The following is a 17,578-nucleotide window of genomic DNA, read 5'->3' as shown; positions in this document are numbered from 1 at the left end:
CACTTACAGGAATGGATTAGGTTTAAGAACATCTTTTTCTGGGGTACATACAGCTTCAAACCACCACATACCTAAATGAAAAAAAAGGGAGGTTTTGCACACTACACTGTCTAACTCCATGGGTTGGGACCACCTAATGCAGATTTACCAAAGACAGTAAAGCTACATGAAAATGGGAACCTGAACTGCAGGGTGGACCCAAGGCTGAAGGCTGGGATGAAAATCTGGCCCAGAGCATGAGAGAGGAATTGAGTAAATCATAGCCACTCAAGAGGAAATCTTGTATGAAAACCAAGAGAACATCCAGAGACTCCTGGAGGAAGAACAGAGGAAAGAATATCTTCTCTTGGAGAGGAAACGATTGCACAAAATAGGGTAATCTTAACAGTTACTACACATGTCAAGGGCAAGAGGCAGGTACAGAAAGACCTGGGAAAATATGAACTTTTGAACATGGGTTGCTCTAAATGTTCAGTACAAACTGGACCAAGTGTTGAAGAAGAGACTTAACACATGGCCAATCTACACTAAAGTCTTAGGCAAGAGGGAGAAACTGTCTTCTATAGTGAGCACATTGAAACAATCAAATGCCCAGGTAGATCACAAGCCATATGAAGAACCAGGAAGAGATGGCTCAGTCAAGAGAAGAAATGAAGACTTCAGAGGAAACACATACAGTGGAGCAACTTAACAAAGATGTTCAGTCAAATCTCCTAAATCAATTTAAGGAGCTAAAAGAAAATAGTGATAGAAAGAAGCTAAATTTGGATATAGAACTAAAGAATATAAGGAAGATCTATGAACAGAAGAAGAATTATAAAGTTGTAAAGGAACACAACAGAATTATGGGATGAAAAACACAATAGTGGAGATTAAGAATAAACCAGAAGTATTCAACAGCAGATTTAAATAGGCAGAAGAAAGAATCAGTGAACTAGAAGATAGGGTAATCAAAATCATACAGTTGGAAGAGCAGATAGAAAAAGGAATGAAACAAGTGAGAACAGTCCAAGGGACTGTGGGACAACGTGAAGCACTATGGGATTCCAGGGAGAAGAGGAAGAGGACAAGGGAGCAGAGAAAGTATTTGAGGAAATAATGGCTGGAAATTTCCCAGATCTTATGAAAAACATAAATGTATATATCCAAGAAGCTCAATGAACTCCAAACAGGATAAACCCTAATTTTACCTATCCAAAAACACATACCAATTGTGCCAGTTTGAATGTATTATGTCCCCCAAACGCCATTATCTTTGATGTAATCTTGTGTGGGCAGATGTTATCAGTGTTGATTAGATTGTAATTCTTTAAGTGTTTCTTTGGAATGTGCCCCACCCAGCTGAGGGTGATGACTCTGATTGGATAATTTCCATGGAGGTGTTGCTCCGCCCATTCGGGGTGGGTCTAAGTTGATCAGTGGAGTCATATAAATGAGCTGACATAACAGAAGGAATGCAGTGCAGCTGTGAGTGACGTTTTGAAGAGGAGCAAGCTTGCTAGAGAGGAACGTCCTGGGAGAAAGCCATTTTGAAACCAGAACTTTGGAGCAGATGCCAGCCACATGCCTTCCTAGCTAACAGAGGTTTTCCGGACACTATTGGCCATCCTCCAGTGAAGGTACCCGATTACTGATGTGTTACCTTGGACACTTTATGGCCTTAAGACTGTAACTGTGTAGCCAAATAAACCCCCTTTTTATAAAAGCCAATCCATCTCTGGTGTTTTGCATTCCGCAGCATTAGCAAACTAGAACACTAATAAAAATGTCCATTGCCTAAGATAAAGAGAATTCTGAAAGCAGCAAGAGACAGGTGATTTGTCAAATATGTGGGATCCTCAATAGGACTAAGTGCCTATTTCTCATAAAAAAATCATGGAGGCAAGAAAAGCTGTCAGTAAAAAATACTTATTGGGCAAATGAGGCCTTCAAAAAGAGGGAGAGTTTAAGACGTTCATGGATACACTAAAACTGCTAGAGTTCATCACCAAGAGGCCTACCCTACTGAAATGCTAAAGGGAATTCTTCAAGTTGAAAGGAAAGGACAAGAGATAGTAGGTTGGAGCAGAATGAAGAAATGAAGATCTCCAGTAAATGTAATTACATGCATGAATGAAAAACCCAATAGCATGATATCATCAGTATTAACTCTATTCTTTATTTCCTATAAGATTTAGAATACAACTGAATAAAAATAATCATATTTCCACATTATGGACATGCAAAACATGTAGAGGTGAAATGTGACAAAAACAAAATAAAGAGGGAAAACAGGGATACAAGAGCAGAGACTGTGTATATCTTTGAAGTTATTTTGGTATCTTTACAAATTAATTGCTTATAGACTTAGGATGTTTAATGCAAACCCCAGGGTAACCACACACAAAAAAAGTATTTAAAATATACACAGAAAGAGAAATGAGAGAAAGATCAATCAGTTACATCACAAAATATTAAATAAACACCAAAGAAGACTACAATGAAGAAAAAGAAGGACAAAAAAGATAGACATATAAGAAACAAAAATCAAATAGGCTAAAGTATGTCCAGCCTTATCAATAATTTCACTAAATGTAAATGGAGTAAAGCTCCAATCGAAGGATTGGCAGAACGGATTAAAAAAAAAGCGTAATCCAGCCATATGTTGTTTAAAACAGACACACAGAGTCTCTTTGTTTCTTCAGCACAGAGAAACAAACAAGTTGAAAGTGAAGGTATGGAAAAAGCATGCCATGCAAATAGTAATCAAAAGAAAGCTGAGTTAGCTATACTAATATCAGACAAAACAAGAAATAAGAAACCGTTAAGTAAGAAACTGTTACAAGAAAAACTGGACACTATATATTAATAAAAGCACCTATCTGCCAAGAAGAAATAACATTCATAAATGTGTGTATACTAAATACAGAGCTCCCAAATACATAAGGCAAAAAACTGAAAGGAGAAATAGATACCTCTACAATAATAGTTGGAGACCTCAAAACACCATTTTCATCAATGGATACACATCTAGACAAAAAATCACTTAATAAATGGAAAACTTGAATAATACCATAAATGAACTAGATCCTACAGACATATACATAACCCTGTGCCAAAAAATAGCAGAATACACATTCTTCTCATGTGTGCGTGTATCATTCTCCAGTATAGACCATGTTAGGTCACATAGCAATTCTCAATAAATTTTAAAAAGATTGAAATTATACAAAGCTTCTTCTCTGACCACAATGGAATGAAGCTAGAAATCAATAACAGAGGGAGACCTGGAAAATCCGCAAATATGTGGAATTTAAAAACACACCCTTTAACAATCATTGGGCCTGGCAGAGCAAAGACAGGAGCTCTGGTTGGACGATGAAGCAGTGGAAGAACTATGGCTGAATAAATACTAAATGGTTATTTTTATTCCTTTGACCCCATTTTTCCTTGTAAGATATGTGTAACAAACTGACTAACTGTGACCTAGGAAAGGCTGCTAAAGATGTTTCAACAAAGGATACAGGTTTGGCATGGTCAGAATAGATCTGAAAACCAAGTCTTGTAGTGGAGTGGAATTTTCGACTTCTGGTCATGCTTATACCAATAAGGGAAAGTGTCAGGCAACCTAGAAATCAAATATAAGATCTGTAACTATGGATTTACCTTCACCCAAAAATGGAACACAGACAATACTCTTGGGACAGAATCTCTTTGGAGAATAAGTTGGCTGAAGGGTTGAAAGTGACTCTTGATTTCATATTTGTACCTAACATAGGAAAGTAGAGTGGGAAATTAAAGGCCTCCTATAAATGGGATTGTTTCAGTTTTTGCAGTAATGTTGATATAGATTTTTCTGGACCAAGCATCTATGGCTGGGCTGTGTTGGCCTTTGAAGGTTGATTGGCTTGTTGGCTGTCAGATGAGTTTTGCCACAGCCAAATCCAAACTGTCACAGAATAATTTTGCCCTTAGTTACAAAGCTGCAGACTTCCAGCTGCATACTCATGTGAGTGATGGCACTGCATTTGGGGATTCTATCAACCAAAAGGTTAAGTCTCAGATCGAAACTTCAATAAATCTTGCTTGGACAGCTGGCAGTAACAACACCCGTTTTGGCATTGCTGCTAAATACAAGCTGGATTGTAGAACTTATCTATCTGCTAAAGTAAATAACGCCAGCCTGATTGGACTTGGTTATACTCAGAGCTTTCCACCAGGAGTCAAAATGAGCCTATCAGCTTTAAACAATGGAAAGAACTTCAATGCAGGCAGTTACAAGGTTGGGTTGGGATTTGAACTAGAGGTTTAATCTGGTTTGGAGTAGAGTATCAGATTTGTCCCTGGACATGAAGAGAAATGAACCTACTGTTTTGGCCTTAAAATTTCTTTTGTGAAATTTCAAAAGCATGAACTTTTTATTCTTCCAAAGAATTGTAATCCTCCCTACACTGAAGTCTAGAGGTTGCAAGTCCATCCTAAGGGAGGTACCTGAAGGAAATGCATGGAAGTTGTCATGCTTATGCCACATTTCAGTTCAGTTCCTCACTATTTTTTTATATTTATTTTTACCACTTTTATTTGACATCATGATTTCTTAGTCCTTAGTAAGTTGATACTTGGGGAAATAAATACTCGCTTCCCTTTTTGTTGCTTGTGTGTTAGTAGGGGTGGGAAGAATGGAATATAAAAGAATAGGTAAAGGGTATAAGAAATGGAAAGATGAAAGGAAATGAGGTTGAAGGGAGAGACAATGAGTGTTTATGTGAACGCCTTCTCTAAAGAAGCAGAATCAACCAACAAAGTGCAAAATTGAAAGCATGAAATGTTTTCTTTTCACATGGATTTCTGAAAGTGTGAAACCACATTGGGTACATAATTATACAGCATCATGGCACAAGTTTCCTATCAGACATGTGTATATTCTTTTTTTTTTCACTTTTTAAGCTCCATAGATGGCATTATTCATGAAGCTTTTTTAGTATATTATTCAGCAAATATTAATTCAACCATACAAACCAATATTAACAGAAAACACTGTTAGCTGCCATGTAAAGGTCCTTCTTTCTAGTAACACTTAATTCCACATTTAAAACATCCTGACAGAGGAATATCTTGAAAGGCATTCCTCTTCCAGTTGGGTTAAAGCTCATCTGCAACACTTAATGCAGATTAAATAACATTCATACCTTGGTTAAAGGTTTGTGTCTAACAGCGCCTTAGTATTATTAATCAATGTCTTATCCAAATAATAACTGTAAACCAATTGTTCTTGTTTAGCCTTTTTCTTCTCCCATTTCCTTAAACGTTTTTATCCAAACAATTTGGTGTTCCATAAATGACTCTAAGGCAAAGTTGCCTCTTTGCTGGAGATGCCTATCAGAGATCAGAATGTGTGCAGATAACCCTGCACGGTGTTCATCTCATCAGTTCTGTGCAATCCACAGGGGTAAAAAGTGGATGAGATTTGATGTCTTCAACACCAGCAACACCAGCACCAAGATGCTCCACAGGGTTGAACTGCAAGAACTGTTGAGTGAGTGAGTGAGTCTCTTCAGAGACACATTCTGGCACGTTCAAAGTAGTGTGAGTATTTATTCAACCAGAGTCTTGCTAGTGAGAAGTTCAAAGAAGACAGCACCCAAACTCCTCCAATCACAGGCCTCAGTTTTTCCATTATTATTCCCCCCTCTCTCTCTACATGCTGTCTGTGACATCACTGTCACAGGAATCTTCAACCTTGCTCCACCTGTTAAACTACGTTAGCTGAACATGTCCTCTATCATTCAATAAAATGTTGTTTGGGTTCAAATCACAGCACACAATTCCCTCTCCGTGCAAAGCATCAAGGACAACCACCATTTCAGCTGCCCACCTTTGAATGCAGCCCCTTTGGGATATAAAACCTGGAGTTTAGTGCTAATTTTTAACCACGTTCCTAAAAAATCTGTTGTATTTCCTCATCTCCTTTTAGTGCTAACCCACTCTCTCCCTTCATCTCAGAGTCTCTCTGGAATAAAGAAGTTAGTTCCTCTTTGGCCAAATCATCAGCTTGATCTGTAAACAGCAACACTTCTGTTTTTAAAGTGTCTGTGTTATATTCATTAGCACCTGAGAGAGGGTTAGCAATATGGAATAAGCTTTCTTCTGTATTGTTTGTAGTTAGTGTTGACCCAACCACCCCAAGTCCTTGAAACTCAGGATCTGAGCTGTGTAACAAAGACATGTCTCCTGAACTACTGTGATCAACAGCTGCTATAAATAGCATCCTAAGATCCTCCTGTGCATAATGTTTCTCTCTTATATTATGCGACTTGGGCCACGAGGGATCACTCAGTTACTCTGTGCCTTTTTCTGCATGTGCTTGGCATTTTTCAGTACTAAGTCTGAGTCATAAAACACCAGGGGCTTCCAAAAGTTTATTTTCTATAATGTGTATATTAGTCTGTGTAAACTTAGTAGGTCCTGTTGCTGCAGCTTCTTTTGTTGGCTCTTGTGCTAGTTTGGATGTATTATATCCCCCCCAAAAGCCATGTTCTTTAATGCAGCCTTCTGGGGACAGATTTATTAGTCTTTTGATTAGGGTGGAAACTTCAGATTGAGCATTTCCATGGAGATGTGACTCACCCAACTGTGGGTGATACCTTCGATTAGATTATTTCCATGAAGGTGTGGCCTCCAGACCTCAGGGTGGGTCTTGATTAGTTCATTGGAGTATTTAAGAGAGAAGCTAAGAGCCAAGACAGACCCAGATGCTTGCTGATGCTTGGAGATACTTAGAGATGCAGACAGAAGGACGTTTGGAGATCTAAGCTAAGAGATGAAGCCCAGAGTCTGCCTTCCCAGCTGATGGAGGTGTTCTGGATGCCATTGGCCATTCTTCAGTGAAGGTATCCTCTTGTTGGTGCCTTAATTTGTATATTTTCACGGTCTTAGAACTGTAAATTTGTAACCTAATAAATCTCCTTCATAAAAGCCAATCTATTTCTGCTATTTTGCATAATAGCAGTTCTAGCAAACCAGAACAGCTTCAGTTCACCAGGTAGTTTTAAAGAATATCTTGTCTTCCTTCAACAGTACCACTGACATCATTAAAAGCAACATCTTTAAAAGAAATAACTTGGTGAGAGTCATTTGAGCCCCTGCTAATGTTGTCCCAAGCTTTAAACTCTACATTATTTTTACTAATATTAAAACCCCGGCGGGGCAAGATGGCAGACTGGTGAGCTGTATGTTTTAGTTACTCCTCCAGGAAAGTAGGTAAAAAGCCAGGAACTGCGTGGACTGGACACCACAGAGCAATCTGTCTTTGGGCATACTTCATACAACACTCATGAAAACGTGGAACTGCTGAGATCAGCGAAATCTGTAAGTTTTTGCGGCCAGGGGACCCGCGCCCCTCCCTGCCAGGCTCAGTCCCGGGGGAGGAGGGGCTGTCAGCTCCAGGAAGGAGAAGGGAGAATTGCAGTGGCTGCTCTTATCGGAAACTCATTCTACTGATTCAAACTCCAACCATAGATAGACTGAGGCCAGACACCAGAGACTCTGAGAGCAGCCAGCCCAGCAGAGAGGAGACGGGCATAGAAGGAAAACAACACGAGAAGCTCCAAAGTAAAAGCAGAGGATTTTTGGAGTTCTGGTGAACACAGAAAGGGGAAGGGCGGAGATCAGGCCTTGAGGCGCATATGCAAATCCCGAAGCAAGGCTGATCTCTCTGCCCTGGGCACCTTTCCTTAATGGCCCTGGTTGCTTTGTCTATTAGCATTTCAATAACCCATTAGATCTCTGAGGAGGGCCGTTTTTTTTTTTTTTTTTTTTTTTTTTTTTCTAAATCCTTTTTGCTTTTTCTAAAACAATTACTCTAAGAAGCTCAATACAGAAAGCTTCAAAGAATTGAAATTTGGGAACGTCAAGTCAAGAGCAGAACTAAGAGAGCTCTGAGACAAAAGGCAATAATCCAGTGGCTGAGAAAATTCACTAAACAACACAACTTCCCAAGAAAAGGGGGGTGTCCGCTCACAGCCACCATCCTGGTGGACAGGAAACACTCCTGCCCATCGCCAGCCCCATAGCCCAGAGCTGCCCCAGACAACCCAGTGTGACGGAAGTGCTTCAAATAACAGGCACACACCACAAAACTGGGCGTGGACATTAGCCTTCCCTGCAACCTCAGCTGAATGTCCCAGAGCTGGGAAGGGGGAGCAGTGTGAATTAACAGAGCCCCATTCAGCCATCATTTGAGCAGACTGGGAGCCTCCCAACACAGCCCAGCAGCCCAGAACTGCCCTGGGGGGACGGCACTCACCTGTGACATAGCACAGTCATCCCTCAACAGAGGACCCGGGGTGCACAGCCTGGAAGAGGGGCCCACTTGCAAGTCTCAGGAGCCATACACCAATACCAAAGACTTGTGGGTCAGTGGCAGAGACAAACTGTGGCAGGACTGAACTGAAGGATTAGACTATTGCAGTAGCTTTAAAACTCTAGGATCATCAGGGAGATTTGATTGTTAGGGCCACCCCCCCTACCCGACTGCCCAGAAACACGCCCCACATACAGGGCAGGCAACACCAACTACACACGCAAGCTTGGTACACCAATTGGGCCCCACAAGACTCACTCCCCCACTCACCAAAAAGGCTAGGCGGGGGAGATCTGGCTTGTGGAGAACAGGTGGCTCGTGGACGCCACCTGCTGGTTAGTTAGAGAAAGTGTACTCCACGAAGCTGTAGATCTGATAAATTAGAGATAAGGACTTCAACTGGTCTACAAACCCTAAAAGAACCCTATCAAGTTCAGCAAATGCCACGAGGCCAAAAACAACAGAAAATTATAAAGCATATGAAAAAACCAGACGATATGGATAACCCAAGCCCAAGCACCCAAATCAAAAGACCAGAAGAGACACACCTAGAGCAGCTACTCAAAGAACTAAAGATGAACAATGAGACCCTAGTACGGGATATGAAGGAAATCAAGAAGACCCTAGAAGAGCATAAAGAAGACATTGCAAGACTAAATAAAAAAATGGATGATCTTATGGAAATTAAAGAAACTGTTGACCAAATTAAAAAGATTCTGGACACTCATAGTACAAGACTAGAGGAAGTTGAACAACGAATCAGTGACCTGGAAGATGACAGAATGGAAAATGAAAGCATAAAAGAAAGAATGTGGAAAAAAATTGAAAAACTCGAAATGGACCTCAGGGATATGATAGATAATATGAAACGTCCGAATATAAGACTCATTGGTGTCCCAGAAGGGGAAGAAAAGGGTAAAGGTCTAGGAAGAGTATTCAAAGAAATTGTTGGGGAAAACTTCCCAAATCTTCTAAACAACATAAATACACAAATCATAAATGCTCAGCGAACTCCAAATAGAATAAATCCAAAAAAACCCACTCCGAGACATATACTGATCACACTGTCAAACATAGAAGAGAAGGAGCAAGTTCTGAAAGCAGCAAGAGAAAAGCAATTCACCACATACAAAGGAAACAGCATAAGACTAAGTAGTGACTACTCAGCAGCCACCATGGAGGCCAGAAGGCAGTGGCATGATATATTTAAAATTCTGAGAGAGAGGAATTTCCAGCCAAGAATACTTTATCCAGCAAAGCTCTCCTTCAAATTTGAGGGAGAGCTTAAATTTTTCACAGACAAAGAAATGCTGAGAGAATTTGCTAACAAGAGACCTGCCCTACTGGAGATACTAAAGGGAGCCCTACAGACAGAGAAACAAAGACAGGACAGAGAGACTTGGAGAAAGGTTCAGTACTAAAGAGATTCGGTATGGGTACAATAAAGGATATTAATAGAGAGAGGGAAAAATATGGCAAACATAATCCAAAGGATAAGATGGCCGATTCAAGAAATGCCTTCACGGTTTTAACGTTGAATGTAAATGGATTAAACTCCCCAATTAAAAGATATAGATTCGCAGAATGGATCAAAAAAAATGAACCATCAATATGTTGCATACAAGAGACTCATCTTAGACACAGGGACACAAAGAAATTGAAAGTGAAAGGATGGAAAAAAATATTTCATGCAAGCTACAGCCAAAAGAAAGCAGGTGTAGCAATATTAATCTCAGATAAAATAGACTTCAAATGCAGGGATGTTTTGAGAGACAAAGAAGGCCACTACATACTAATAAAAGGGGCAATTCAGCAAGAAGAAATAACAATCGTAAATGTCTATGCACCCAATCAAGGTGCCACAAAATACATGAGAGAAACATTGGCAAAACTAAAGGAAGCAATTGATGTTTCCACAATAATTGTGGGAGACTTCAACACATCACTCTCTCCTATAGATAGTTCAACCAGACAGAAGACCAATAAGGAAATTGAAAACCTAAACAATCTGATAAATGAATTAGATTTAACAGACATCTACAGGACATTACATCCCAAATCACCAGGATACACATACTTTTCTAGTGCTCATGGAACTTTCTCCAGAATAGATCATATGCTGGGACATAAAACAAGCCTCAATAAATTTAAAAAGATTGAAATTATTCAAAGCACATTCTCTGACCACAATGGAATACAATTAGAAGTCAATAACCATCAGAGACTTAGAAAATTCACAAATACCTGGAGGTTAAACAACACACTCCTAAACAATCAGTGGGTTAAAGAAGAAATAGCAAGAGAAATTGCTAAATATATAGAGACGAATGAAAATGAGAACACAACATACCAAAACCTATGGGATGCAGCAAAAGCAGTGCTAAGGGGGAAATTTATAGCACTAAACGCATATATTAAAAAGGAAGAAAGAGCCAAAATCAAAGAACTAATGGATCAACTGAAGAAGCTAGAAAATGAACAGCAAACCAATCCTAAACCAAGTACAAGAAAAGAAATAACAAGGATTAAAGCAGAAATAAATGACATAGAGAACAAAAAAAACAATAGAAAGGATAAATATCACCAAAAGTTGGTTCTTTGAGAAGATCAACAAGATTGACAAGCCCCTAGCTAGACTGACAAAATCAAAAAGAGAGAAGACCCATATAAACAAAATAATGAATGAAAAAGGTGACATAACTGCAGATCCTGAAGAAATTAAAAAAATTATAAGAGGATATTATGAACAACTGTATGGCAACAAACTGGATAATGTAGAAGAAATGGACAATTTCCTGGAAACATATGAACAACCTAGACTGACCAGAGAAGAAATAGAAGACCTCAACCAACCCATCACAAGCAAAGAGATCCAATCAGTCATCAAAAATCTTCCCACAAATAAATGCCCAGGGCCAGATGGCTTCACAGGGGAATTCTACGAAACTTTCCAGAAAGAACTGACACCAATCTTACTCAAACTCTTTCAAAACATTGAAGAAAATGGAACACTACCTAACTCATTTTATGAAGCTAACATCAATCTAATACCAAAACCAGGCAAAGATGCTACAAAAAAGGAAAACTACCGGCCAATCTCCCTAATGAATATAGATGCAAAAATCCTCAACAAAATACTTGCAAATCGAATCCAAAGACACATTAAAAAAATCATACACCATGACCAAGTGGGGTTCATTCCAGGCATGCAAGGATGGTTCAACATCAGAAAAACAATCAGTGTATTACAACACATTAAAAACTCGAAAGGGAAAAATCAATTGATCATCTCAATAGATGCTGAAAAAGCATTTGACAAAATCCAACATCCGTTTTTGATAAAAACACTTCAAAAGGTAGGAATTGAAGGAAACTTCCTCAACATGATAAAGAGCATATATGAAAAACCCACAGCCAGCATAGTACTCAATGGTGAGAGACTGAAAGCCTTCCCTCTAAGATCAGGAACAAGACAAGGATGCCCGCTGTCACCACTGTTATTCAACATTGTGCTGGAAGTGCTAGCCAGGGCAATCCGGCAAGACAAAGAAATAAAAGGCATCCAAATTGGAAAAGAAGAAGTAAAACTGTCATTGTTTGCAGATGATATGATCTTATATCTAGAAAACCCTGAGAAATCAACGATACACCTACTAGAGCTAATAAACAAATTTAGCAAAGTAGCGGGATACAAGATTAATGCACATAAGTCAGTAATGTTTCTATATGCTTGAAATGAACAAACTGAAGAGACACTCAAGAAAAAGATACCATTTTCAATAGCAACTAAAAAAATCAAGTACCTAGGAATAAACTTAACCAAAGATGTAAAAGACCTATACAAAGAAAACTACATAACTCTACTAAAAGAAATAGAAGGGGACCTTAAAAGATGGAAAAATATTCCATGTTCATGGATAGGAAGGCTAAATGTCATTAAGATGTCAATTCTACCCAAACTCATCTACAGATTCAATGCAATCCCAATCAAAATTCCAACAACCTACTTTGCAGACTTGGAAAAGCTAGTTATCAAATTTATTTGGAAAGGGAAGATGCCTCGAATTGCTAAAGACACTCTAAAAAAGAAAAACGAAGTGGGAGGACTTACACTCCCTGACTTTGAAGCTTATTATAAAGCCACAGTTGCCAAAACAGCATGGTACTGGCACAAAGATAGACATATAGATCAATGGAATCGAATTGAGAATTCAGAGATAGACCCTCAGATCTATGGCCGACTGATCTTTGATAAGGCCCCCAAAGTCACCGAACTGAGCCATAATGGTCTTTTCAACAAATGGGGCTGGGAGAGTTGGATATCCATATCCAAAAGAATGAAAGAGGACCCCTACCTCACCCCCTACACAAAAATTAACTCCAAATGGACCAAAGATCTCAATATAAAAGAAAGTACCATAAAACTCCTAGAAGATAATGTAGGAAAACATCTTCAAGACCTTGTATTAGGAGGCCACTTCCTAGACTTTACACCCAAAGCACAAGCAACAAAAGAGAAAATAGATAAATGGGAACTCCTCAAGCTTAGAAGTTTCTGCACCTCAAAGGAATTTCTCAAAAAGGTAAAGAGGCAGCCAACTCAATGGGAAAAAATTTTTGGAAACCATGTATCTGACAAAAGACTGATATCTTGCATATACAAAGAAATCCTACAACTCAATGACAATAGTACAGACAGCCCAATTATAAAATGGGCAAAAGATATGAAAAGACAGTTCTCTGAAGAGGAAATACAAATGGCCAAGAAACACATGAAAAAATGTTCAGCTTCACTAGCTATTAGAGAGATGCAAATTAAGACCACAATGAGATACCATCTAACACCGGTTAGAATGGCTGCCATTAAACAAACAGGAAACTACAAATGCTGGAGGGGATGTGGAGAAATTGGAACTCTTATTCATTGTTGGTGGGACTGTATAATGGTTCAGCCACTCTGGAAGTCAGTCTGGCAGTTCCTTAGAAAACTAGATATAGAGCTACCATTCGATCCAGCGATTGCACTCCTCAGTATATACCCGGAAGATCGGAAAGCAGTGACACGAACAGATATCTGCACGCCAATGTTCATAGCAGCATTATTCACAATTGCCAAGAGATGGAAACAACCCAAATGTCCTTCAACAGATGAGTGGATAAATAAAATGTGGTATATACACACGATGGAATACTACGCGGCAGTAAGAAGGAACGATCTGGTGAAACATATGACAACATGGATGAACCTTGAAGACATAATGCTGAGCGAAATAAGCCAGGCACAAAAATAGAAATATTATATGCTACCACTAATGTGAACTTTGAAAAATGTAAAACAAATGGTTTATAATGTAGAATGTAGGGGAACTAGCAGTAGAGAGCAATTAAGGAAGGGGGAACAATAATCCAAGAAGAACAGATAAGCTATTTAACGTTCTGGGGATGCCCAGAAATGACTATGGTCTGTTAATTTCTGATGGTTGTAGTAGGAACAAGTTCACTGAAATGTTGCTATATTATGTAACTTTCTTGGGGTAAAGTAGGAACATGTTGGAAGTTAAGCAGTTATCTTAGATTAGTTGTCTTTTTCTTACTCCCTTGCTATGGTCTCTTTGAAATGCTCTTTTATTGTATGTTTGTTTTCTTTTTAACTTTTTTTTTCATACAGGTGATTTGAAAAAAGAAGGAAAAGTTTAAAAAAAAAAAAAAGAAAAAAAAATAAAAAAGACAAACAAGGGAAAAAAAAAAAAAAAAAAAAGATGTAGTGCCCCCTTGAGGAGCCTGTGGAGAATGCAGGGGTATTCGCCTACCCCACCTCCATGGTTGCTAACATGACCACAGACATAGGGGACTGGTGGTTTGATGGGTTGAGCCCTCTACCATAAGTTTTACCCTTGGGAAGACGGTTGCTGCAAAGGAGAGGCTAGGCCTCCCTGTATTTGTGCCTAAGAGTCTCCTCCTGAATGCCTCTTTGTTGCTCAGATGTGGCCCTCTCTCTCTGGCTAAGCCAACTTGAAAGGTGAAATCACTGCCCTCCCCCCTACGTGGGATCAGACACCCAGGGAAGTGAATCTCCCTGGCAACGTGGAATATGACTCCCAGGGAGGAATGTAGACCTGGCACCGTGGGACGGAGAACATCTTCTTGACCAAAAGGGGGATGTGAAAGGAAATGAAATAAGCTTCAGTGGCAGAGAGATTCCAAAAGGAGCCGAGAGGTCACTCTGGTGGGCACTCTTATGCACACTTTAGACAACCCTTTTTAGGTTCTAAAGAATTGGGGTAGCTGGTGGTGGATACCTGAAACTATCAAACTACAACCCAGAACCCATGAATCTCGAAGACAGTTGTATAAAAATGTAGCTTATGAGGGGTGACAATGGGATTGGGAAAGCCATAAGGACCAAACACCACTTTGTCTAGTTTATGGATGGATGTGTAGAAAAGTAGGGGAAGGAAACAAACAGACAAAGGTACCCAGTGTTCTTTTTTACTTCAATTGCTCTTTTTCACTCTAATTATTATTCTTGTTATTTTTGTGTGTGTGCTAATGAAGGTGTCAGGGATTGATTTAGGTGATGAATGTACAACTATGTAATGGTACTGTAAACAATCGAAAGTACAATTTGTTTTGTATGACTGCGTGGTATGTGAATATATCTCAATAAAATGATGATTAAAAAAAAAAAAAAAAAAAAAAAGAAAAATATCAGGCACATTCAAATAGAAGGACATTATGCAAAATACTTGACCAGTACTCAAAACTGTCAAGGCTATCAAAAATAGGGAAGGTCTAAACAACTGTCACAGCCAAAAAGAGCCTAAGTAGACAAGACAATTAAATGTTATATGATATTCTGGATAGTGTCTTGGAACAAAAAAGGACATTACATAAAAACTAAGCAAATCTAAATAAAGTACAGACTTTAATTAAAAAAAAAAAAAAAAAAAAAAAAAAAAAAAAAACCCCATTGAAGTGCTGTCTACATCTGGAAGAGAGAAGAATGGTTTTAAAAGTTCTGATCTTGGGCTATACAATTTCCCCCCCAAATCAAGTCCTAGGAGTTCACTAGTACTATGCTTACTGTCTATCCTAAAGAATTCCATGGGGCTGTTTTTAGACCAATTGAGGGAATCTGATGTTCTTGGAGAGCTAACTAATTCTGGGTTATTATCTTCAGGGGAAAGCTTCAGCTCATGAAACAGCCGCTATCTGTGTGCTGGGGCTGACACAGTCAGCAGCAAGGTGTGCTGGGAAGTTTAATAGCTTTGGTATCAATACCATTTCTTTTAGTCTTCACAAAGGCCTCCTCATTCAAAGACTCTGGTTCAACCTTTTCTTGCCCTTATTCATTGCATAATGTTAAATAACTAGTAGTGCATTCTTCTTCTGAACTTGAGCCAGAATCTGGCCATTTTGGAGTGGTATCTTGGCTATTGTCTTCCGGGTCCCTATCACCTTGAGAGCTTGGTGCAAGGCTAGTCTTCAAAGGCAGAACCTTTGGCATGGTTCCACCATCACTTCCTCTGCAGTCAAGGCTGTTACTCTCAGAAGTTGGCTGTTGCAGGTGAACTTTGATAAACAGGGATTTTTTCACTTTCTGGGTGTCAAAACTTTCTTCAGGACTCTTGTTTAAAAACTTACTGATGTATGACCAGAGTTTGCTGTCTTCTAAATACTGTAGCACAAGAAATACTGACTTCTTAGAGATGATGAACCTGTGCCAACACACCATGTTGGGCACACAGTGGGGGATGATGGTTTCTGTTCCTGGTGTATTCACTGCCTTTCCTTAGACCTTTAAAATGAATATGTGTTCTGTCCTTGTGTCCATTACAAGCAAAACCTTGTCAACCACCCCAAGGAGTCTGAAGGCCTTCAGCTCCTTGGCAGGTCTCCCTAGGTTCAAAGAGGGCCTTAAACTTAATGATCTCTGAGGCTGTGATACATCATCAAGTTTGGGTTTTCTGTAAGTGCTAAAGATACTCTCTGCCCTCATAAGATCTCTGCTGTTCTTCTCTTCATGGCTTCTCAACAGGTAGGACTTGACTCTCCTTAAACACCTTCTAGGAGTAAATCAACTCCCTTCCTATAAAAATCAGATGCATCTTCATAATCTTCTTCTTCTTCTTCCTTTTTTAAAGCCAGCTTTACTAATTCTGCTTTCTCCAAATATTCTCTTTTGCCAAACTTAGGTTTTAAACTGCCAGGAAAGAGGCTACAATTTTCCTGTTGTTCTGTTTTATTCAATTTACTTTCAGAAGCAACAGCCCCCAGTGCTGAAGAATCCAAAAAAAAAAATTGAGACCAAAATTTCTAATGAGAGAATTTTGATTGGAAACCATTCCATCTCAGCAAGAGAATCCCCATGAACAGTAAGAGATATCAGATCATTGTCCCTTGAGAAGTCTTCCATACAACACTCAGTAAAGCCATCAATGAGAGAATCTGAATAGGCTTCAGTGGGACCAATCAATTCAGAACCATCATTAATTACTCCACCCTTGAAAATATTTTCAAGCCGCTTATTGTTAAAAAGAACAGGGATATTTGCAGAGAACTGCAACAGGAATATTTGCAGAGAAATATTGCAGAATATTAGCACATTGTCTTCTCTCTTCAATACAGTTTCATCAAATCATCCAAATACTATTCCTTTAGCAAATGGAGGAAACAATTCTGAATGTCAGAATAGGTTTTTGTGAATTTGCTAGAGTTCTTTGTGTAGTTTCTTAAAGGCACTGTATCTCTTCCATATGATTATCTCCTGGATATCCTCTGGATTTCTTCGTGAAACAAGTTGAGGAGTGACCTTATACACTGTGTAGCTCCTTGATGTTGCTGAGGCTTAGTGACTATGTAGAAATGAATGAGGTCTGTACCCTGCTCACAGGGAAAGCCCATCCTCCTGTAGCCTCTGCCACTGCCACCCATCTGGGACCATCAGGGCAACCAAGCAGCACAGTGGTCTAGGCTCTCAAGGCAGCAGAGAAGTGGGGAGGAGGCAGGGGCTCCACTGCAGTGCCTCTGCTGCCCCTCAGTGTTATTTTAAATGTGTTCCTCAGTGTCAGTGTGTGTCATGTTATAAAGGAAATGACCCAATCCTCCAGTTTGTACATTATGTCCTGCATGTCCCACACCATTTTTTCATGACCATTTAATATATTGTTTCTGTGATGTAGTGGATCTTTGGTTTTGCATCAGAGTCAAATGTGGAACATTAAAAAAAAAAAAACA

At 39.2% G+C, this 17,578-nt stretch overlaps 2 pseudogenes; one reads left to right on the top strand and one right to left on the bottom strand.

Moving 5' to 3' along the window:
• Positions 1-3,438: 3,438 nt before the first annotated feature.
• Positions 3,439-4,291, top strand: LOC119540506 (annotated as a pseudogene).
• A 1,106-nt stretch (positions 4,292-5,397) lies between these two features.
• LOC119540187 lies at positions 5,398-17,200 on the bottom strand (annotated as a pseudogene).
• Between the last annotated feature and the right edge of the window lie 378 nt (positions 17,201-17,578).

Source organism: Choloepus didactylus, chromosome 7, assembly GCF_015220235.1.
Source record: "Choloepus didactylus isolate mChoDid1 chromosome 7, mChoDid1.pri, whole genome shotgun sequence".
NCBI classification, from domain to species: domain Eukaryota; kingdom Metazoa; phylum Chordata; class Mammalia; order Pilosa; family Megalonychidae; genus Choloepus; species Choloepus didactylus.
This window is presented reverse-complemented; position numbering and strand designations above follow the sequence as displayed.